At 47.7% G+C, this 7,954-nt stretch overlaps 2 pseudogenes; one reads left to right on the top strand and one right to left on the bottom strand.

The window, feature by feature from the left end:
* The window catches only part of LOC103276253, a 28,776-nt pseudogene extending 24,724 nt beyond the window's left edge, over positions 1 to 4,052 (top strand).
* A 638-nt stretch (positions 4,053 to 4,690) lies between these two features.
* On the bottom strand, positions 4,691 to 5,126 carry LOC103276254 (annotated as a pseudogene).
* Positions 5,127 to 7,954: the final 2,828 nt, after the last annotated feature.

Consider the following 7,954-nt stretch of genomic DNA (forward strand, 5'->3'; position numbering starts at 1 on the left):
GAGGCGGAAGGATCCCCGGAGCCCAGCAGGTCGAGGCTGCGGTGGCCGGGAGCAGCCACTGCACTCCAGTCTGGGTGACAGAGTGAGACTCCGACTCAAAAAAAAAAAAAAAAAAAGTTTAAAAAAAAGGTAGGGATTAAAAAGGTGTGGAGCCAAAAGAGGGATTTAGAAGTAGTTTGACCTTGACTCAAGCCAAATGATTAGCACCTTTGGTGGTTTTGCACTATGTCCTCAAATTTTTTGATACTCCTCCTTTTATTTATTTATTTATTTTGAGCTGGAATCTCACTCTGTCGCCCAGACTGGAGTGCAGTGGCTGCTCCCGGCCACCGCAGCCTCGACCTGCTGGGCTCCGGGGATCCTTCCGCCTCAACCTTCCGAGTAGCTGGAACTACAGGCACGTGCTACCACGCCCGGCTAATATTTTTGATTTATTGTAGAGATGAGGTCTTGCCAAGTTGAGATACTCCTTTTAAAAGATGAAACTTAGGCCAGGCTCGGTGGCTCAGCCTATAATCCCAGCACTTTGGGAAGCCAAGGCGAGAGGATTGCCTGAGCTCACAGGTTCGAGACCCGCCCGGGCAACTTGGCGAGACCTCGTCTCTACAATGAATCACAAAATTAGCCGGGTGTGGTAGCACGCGCCTGTAGTTCCAGCTACTTGGAAGGCTGAGGCGGAAGGATTGCCGGAGCCCTGCAGGTCAAGGCTGCGGTGGCTGGGAGCGACCACTGTACTCCAGTCTGGGCGACAGAGTGAGACTAACTCAAAATAAATAAATAAACAAACAAATAAATAAATAAATAAAATAAAAGATGAAACTTAATTCCCCTTCCCCCATTCATCCTGAGTATGGGCTGGACTTAGTGACTCACTTCTAATAATTAGATTGTGGTAGAAGTGATAGGATGTGAATTTAAACCTAGGTCATAAAAGGTACTCTGGTTTTGTATGTTCCCTCTCTTTTTGGATCACTTGCTCTAGGGGAAGATAGCTGTTAAGCCAGATGTTTATGACAACAGCCAGCAAGGAACTGTGAGGCCTCCTACCAAAAGCTGTATGAGTGAGCCACCTGTCTTGTAAGCAGATGTCCCAACCCCAGGTAAGCCTGGCCAGCAGCTTGACTTACAACCTCATGAGAAACCCTGGGCCACAATTCCCTAGCTAAACTACTTCCAGATTTGTGACCCTCAGAACCTGTTTGAGATAATAAACATTTGTTGTTTTAAGCTGCTAAATTGTGGGATGGTTTTTTACAGAAATAGATAAGTAATATACTGCCATGCCACTGTAGCAAAAAATAGAATATTTATTCTCTTAGAGAAATTAAATCAGAGAAGCTTCAGACACAAGAATATGAATGAAAGAACATGGCAGGCAGATGCATCAAAGTGAAGTCAGGGGGATTAAAAAAATGGTGGGACCCTATCATTGATAGATCCCCAAAATTCTAGTAGCCAGGTGGACAAGAGATGAGAAGTCTCTCTTCTGGAGAAACTGAACAGGTCAGGCGAAAACCTGTAATACTAATGAAGCTCACAAGCTGATAAGCCCTCACTATCTATATAGCTATTACAGACACCTTTTTATTTATTTTATTTTTTGTAGAGACAAGGTCTTGCTATGTTGCCCAGGCTGGTCTCTGTTAGGGTATGGACGGACCAGGTGAGGGTGAAGAGGCGAGGCAGAAGGCGCGCAGCACCGCCGGGCCTGGCAAGTCAGAGGTGTGCGCTCAACCCAGAGATCCGAGTAGATTGCAAAGAATTGTGATACACAGAGGTGAGAGAAGAAAAGATTTATTTAAGAAAAGTTCACCCCCCACAGACAGGGAGTGGGCCTACACGCTAGGTGAGTGTGGCGTGGTAGCCTTCCAGAGTCCTGGCTTAAATCCTTCTCTTGGAGATGTTGCACGTGACTGCCATGACTTCTGTTTTTTTTTTTTTTGAGTTGGAGTCTCACTCGGTCACCCAGACTGGAGTGCAGTGGCCACTCCCGGCCACCGCAGCCTCGACCTGCTGGGCTCTAGCGATCCTTTCGCCTCAGCCTTCCAAGTAGCCAGAATTACAGGCATGCGCTACCACGCCCGGCTGATGAGGTCTCGCTGCCCAGGCAGGTCTCGAACCTGTGGGCTCAGGCAATCCACTCACCTCAGCCTCCCAAAGGCGCGGGATTACAGGCTGAGCCACCGAGCCCTGTTTATTATTTTTTAAATGAGGGATTAAATCACAAAAAAGACATAAGCTCCAGGAAACCAGTGACCCAACATAAGAAACAGGTGAAAGAAATTCCCAACATGATGAGGTGCCAGTTATTTATTGTCTTTCATTCCCACTCATACCTTCTGTATGCTTCTCTGTAATGCTAGGACTGGGAGTCTGCAAGCAACATTTTCCTGTTGTCTTCCTTTTATTTACTTTACTCATTGATGAATCCAACATATTCATTTATTAACTCTACAGTGGAGAAACCTCATAGACATCATTTTAACTAAGTAACAAAAGTTAACACCACCAGGGGTGGAACACATGTACTTTGTGTGCCTCCTGATAGAATAAACAGCATCACTTATGTGGTATTCCCAAAGATGTAGAAATGATGAGGTGATGTCAGATAAACCCGAGTAGAAGAAAATAATACAAAATAACTAATCTGTGATCTTGGAAAATGTCAACATCCTGAGCAGGTGGGATAAACAGAAAGCAGTAAAGTGGAAGGTTTAAACCCCCAAATTTTAGTAGTTTCATTATTATGTAAAGAGGAGAGTATGTGTCTATACTTGGGGAGGGGGATTGCATTTGCATTTTCTAGTCCATAATAAATATGACTATTCTAACATAAACCGGTTTGTGTTGTTTATTAGATAATAGGGTTTTTTCCTGTCCTGTCAACCTTCAAATAAAATTGATGCTGCAGAAAGATGCCGTTTTATTACCATCTTACAGGTGCCTAACACGATCAAAGGTTACTATCAGATAGATACACAGATGCAATCCTGGTCTCCCAAACAGGCGACCCACGTACACACAAAACCCATGACATCTGCGATCAGAACTCGGCATCTTCGAAGGCCCGAGCCAGCCAGGCTCTCCTTCCCCTGAGAGCACGCGCGCACAAACACCTCATCCAAGATCTGATTCCTTCCCTGTCGCTTCCTCAGCCTGATCCAGGGTGAGACTATCAGGTCCCCCCTGCACCCACACTCTCAGCGCTGTGCGGAACGGGGCCTGGACTCTCACCCATATGCAAAGATTAAGATGTCAGAGCAGCCGGGCTCAGTGGCTCAGCCTGGAATCTCGCGCCTTTGGGAGGCTGAGGTGAGTGGATTGCCTGAGCCGGCGGGTTCGAGACCCACCTGGGCAGCGAGACCTCATCTCTACAATAAATCAAAAAATCAGCCGGGGTGGTAGGGCATGCCTGTAATTCCGGCTACTCGGAAGGCTGAGGCGGAAGGATCGCCGGAGCCCAGCAGGGCGAGGTTGCGGTGGCTGGGAGCGGCCGCTGCACTCTGGTCTGGGCGACAGAGTGAGACTCCAACTTAAAAAAAAAAAAAGCCAGAGCAGCTTTTCGTCCCCTCTGCATTCTGAGGGCGAGCTGGCACCTCCAGGTGTGTCCTGACGGCCTGGGCCACCTGGCCCGCCGCGGGCAGGATTGCTGGCGTCTCTGGCCCTAGACTACATTTCCCATAGGCCCTGCGGCTCGAGGCTCCTTCCGCCGCGAACCGGATGTCACGCCTTGCGGTGTGCCGGCTACCTTTCCCATAGGCCCTGCGGCTCGAGGCTCCTTCCGCCGCGAACCGGATGTCACGCCTTGCGGTGTGCCGGCTGTGGCCGAGCGGCTGGGGACCCGCAGGCCCGGTCGCTCCAGCGGGTCGCCGGCTCTGTCTGAGGCCCGCTCTGCGCCTAGTTCTGCGGTCGTTGGTGCCGAGGGCGTAGAGGAGAGCAAGCCCAGCTTCCGCGCGAGGACGAACAGAGGGCCCCGCTGGCGGCGCTGGACTACATTTCCCAGGACCTCGCGGTCCGACGCTGCGTCTCGTGAGATTTCGGCTTCCGTTTGACCGGTGGGGAAACGGTTGGCTCCGCAGTGAGCGGCTGTCGAGCCTTTGGCGTTTGATAGGATTTAGCCAGTTTGGACCCGACCAGGACTAGGGAAAGGTGAGGGTGAGGAACCCGACTCCGGTCTTTTTGTGTCTGGAGCAGGCTGAAGCCAGGAGACTGGGCCGGGCTCGGTGGCTCAGCCGGGAAGGCCGAGGCGAGCGGATTGCCTGAGTCCGCGGGTTCGAGACCAGCCCGGGCAACTTGGCGAGACCTCGTCTCTACAATAGATAAAAACAAATTATCTGGGCGTGGTGGCGCGTGCCTGTAGTTCCGGCTACAGGGAAGGCCGAGGCGGAAGGATCGCTGGAGCCCCGCAGGTCGACGCTGGGGTGGCCGTGAGCGTGCGTGCCACCGCACCCCAGCCTGGGCGAAGGAGTGAGACTCCAACTCAAAAAAAAAAAAAGAAGCACTTGTAAGATATGTTTTAAAAATTCTAGTTAAAACTTCTCCGTAGAAAAAAATTGATTCCATATAGATACAGAGGGAGGAATCCATGTTTATTGAACACCTAGAATTCCACTTACCTGTTTAGTATTTATATTTATAGTCTTTTTTTTCACGTTAGCAGTTTTTAATGGAAGTTATGTAGAAGATTACGTTATCCCTGCATCTTCTCAATGGTTTCTTCCTTGTATTTGCCTTTTTCCTTTCCTCCTTGGCAAGATTTGGCTTTCCGTTCAAGGATCCTTTTGCAATCTTTGTCCAGTTTTAGCCTAGTGCTAACCGCCTTGCTGGGGTGAATACCCACGTGGACAGTTGTACCATTTGCTTTTTCCCTCTGCACCCGGTCAGTGCAGATGACATATTTTCCCCTGTAAACCTGGACTGCTTTGCCAGTTTGCTGACCTTTAAAGTCCACGCACAACCTGAACCTCATCGTCCTTTCGGATGGGCATGGATCGAACACTGTACTTCTGTCTCAGCTCTTTGGAGAGAGGGGAAGACACAATCTTCCTGCGAATGTGGAAAGGCGCATTGAAATGCCTTTTGCTGTTCTTGCTTCCATCCGAAGTCACAAAGGGATTGAACTTCATTTTGGCCGCTGCCACTTTGGCGATGGCGGCAAAAAGAGCTAGTCTTTTTTTTTCTTTTCTTTTCTTTTTTGAGACAAAGTCTCACTCTGTTGCCCAGATTGGAGTGCAGTGGCATGATCACAGCTCACTGCAGCCTCAACTTCAAGTGATCCACCTCAGAGTCCCAAGTAGCTGGGACTCCAGATGCTTGCCACCACATCTGACTGATTTGTTTTTTGTAGAGACGAGGTCTTGCTATGTTGCCCAGGCTGGTCTCAAACTCCTGGGCTCAAGTGATTCCCCTGCCTTGACCTCTCAAAGTGCTGGGATTATAAGCATGAGCCACCATGCCTGGCCATATTATAGTTTTGATGGTGGAAATGTTTCAGTGTACCAGAAAACTTTGTCTAAATAAAAAAAAAAAGTTTAAAAATACATTGGTGTTATTTAGGGAATGCTAATTTCTTTGCTGGTGCTCATTTATTATTGACCTTACCATGTTGTTTTTTAATTTCCTACTACTGAGATCGCGTTCACTTTTTTTTGGTCTACCAAATAGAAATTGTTTTATTGATTGATTAAAATTGTAAAGATGAAGCCGGACTCAGTGGCTCAAGCCTGTAATCCCAGCACTTTGGGAGGCCAATGCGAGAGGATTGCCTAAGCTCAGGGGTTCAAGACCAGCCTGGGCAACTTGGTGAGATCTCAAGTTTACAATAAATCAAAAAGTAAGCTGGGCATGGTAGCATGTGCCTGTATGTAGTTCCAGCTACTTGGAAGTCTGAGGTGGAAGGATCACCTGAGCCCAGCAGATCGAGGCTGTGGTGGCTGTGAGTGTGCCACTGCACTCCAGCCTGGGCAACCGTGAGACTCCAACTCAAAAGAAAAAAAAAATTATAAAGATGAAAATTAAAATTGCCAGTACCTTCACTAAGCAAACATTTAATATTTATATTTTGATGGATATATTTCTCAAAATTTCTCTATGTGTATTTGTGTTCAGTTTTAAAGAATGGGATGATCAGGTGAGTGGAGTGCCTGAGCCCGCGGGTTCGAGACCCGCCTGGGCAACTTGGTGAGACCTCATCTCCACAATAAATAAAAAATTAGCCGGGTGTGGTAGTGCGTGCCTGTAGTTCCAGCTACTTGGAAGGCTGAGGTGGAAGGATCTCCGGAGCCCAGCAGGTCGAGCCTGAGGTGACTGGGAGCGGCCACTGCACTCCAGTCTGGGCGACAGAATGAGATTCCAACTCAAAAAAAAAAAAAGAATGGGATGATCACAATTCAAATGGATTAGAGCTTAGAAGTGAGAAAAGAAATTACAAAGGAAAAGGTAGGCTTCAGCTAAATGCAGAAAATTAAAATTTCTATACAACTGCTACCACAAAGGAATTACAATGTGAATAAATTGAGAGCAAATGTTTGCAGCAAAAATTATGAGCAGAGGAAACAATGGTTAAGTAAATAGTGGAGTAGCCATTTAGTAAAGTTGTAAGCCACTTAAATGTCTTATATGAGGTGTTTATGATGACAAGAAAATAATGGGATTTTAAATGGAAAGGACAGAATACAAAATTATTTGCGTAGTGTGGTCACATTTGTACTGTTCTATGTTTGGAAAGCAGATGGGGGGAAATAGCATCAAGTCCAAATAGTAATTTTCTTTTTATTTTTCTTCTTTTTTTTTTTTTTTGCCACTTCCTGGTGTTGCATGTTGTTCCCATTAAAAAGTATTGCATTCTGCCCCACTACTTGATTTTTTTTTTTTGATTCAGGGTCTTCCTCTATTGCTCAGACCGGAGTGCAGTGGTACAGTCACAACTCACCACATCCTTGAACTCCTGGGCTATTGTGCTTCTCCTGCCTCATCCTCCCAAGTACCTGGACCACTGGCCCATGCCACCACACCCAGCTATTTTATTTATTTATTTATTTAATTTAATTTAATTTTTTTATTTTTTGAGTTGGAGTCTCACTCTGTCGCCCAGGCTGGAGTGCAATTGCACACTCTCAGCCACCCCAACATCGTTGACCTGCTGTGTTCTAGCAATCCTTCCACCTCAGCCTTCCAAGTTGCTGGAACTACAGGCACACTACTATGCCTGGCTAATTTTGAATTTATTGTAGAGACGAGGTCTCGCCAAGTTGCCTGGACTGGCCTCAAACCCGTGGGCTCAGGCAGTCCACTCGCCTCGGCCTCCCAAAGTGCTGGAATTACGGACTGAGCTACCGAGCCCAGCCATTTTTTGGATTTTCTGTAGAAACAGGGTTCCTAGCCGGGCGTGGTAGCACACGCCTGTAATTCCAGCTACTTGGAAGGCTGAGGCGGAAGGATCGCCAGAGCCCAGCAGGTCGAGGCTGGGGTGGCCAGGAGCGGCCACTGCACTCCAGTCTGGGCGACAGAGTGAGACTCCGACTGAAAAAAGAAAAAAAAAAAGAAAAAGAAACAGGGTCTTGCTATATTGCCCAGGCTGGTCTCAAACTCCTGGCCTCAAGTGATCTTCTTGCTGTGGCTTCTCAAAGTGTCAGGATTACTGGTATGAGCCATCACACCTGGCCTCACTACAACAAACTTAAAAAACATTATAAAATTAATGTACTTGGGCTGGATGCAGTGGCTCACACCTATAATCCCAGCACTTTGGGAGGCCGAGGTGAGAGGATTGCCTGAGCCCACAGGTTCGAGACCAGCCTGGGCAACTTGGAGAGACCTCATTTCTACAATAAATAAAAAAAAGTAGCCAGGCATGGTGGTGCATGCCTGTAGTTCCAGCTACTTGGAAGGCTGAGGCGGAAGGACTGCCTGAGCCCAGCAGATTGAGGCTGCGGTGGCCGTGAGTGTGCCACTG

The sequence above is a fragment of the Carlito syrichta genome, unplaced genomic scaffold (genome assembly GCF_000164805.1).
Source record: "Carlito syrichta isolate Samal-C Ts95f unplaced genomic scaffold, Tarsius_syrichta-2.0.1 Scaffold315987, whole genome shotgun sequence".
NCBI classification, from domain to species: Eukaryota; Metazoa; Chordata; class Mammalia; order Primates; family Tarsiidae; genus Carlito; species Carlito syrichta.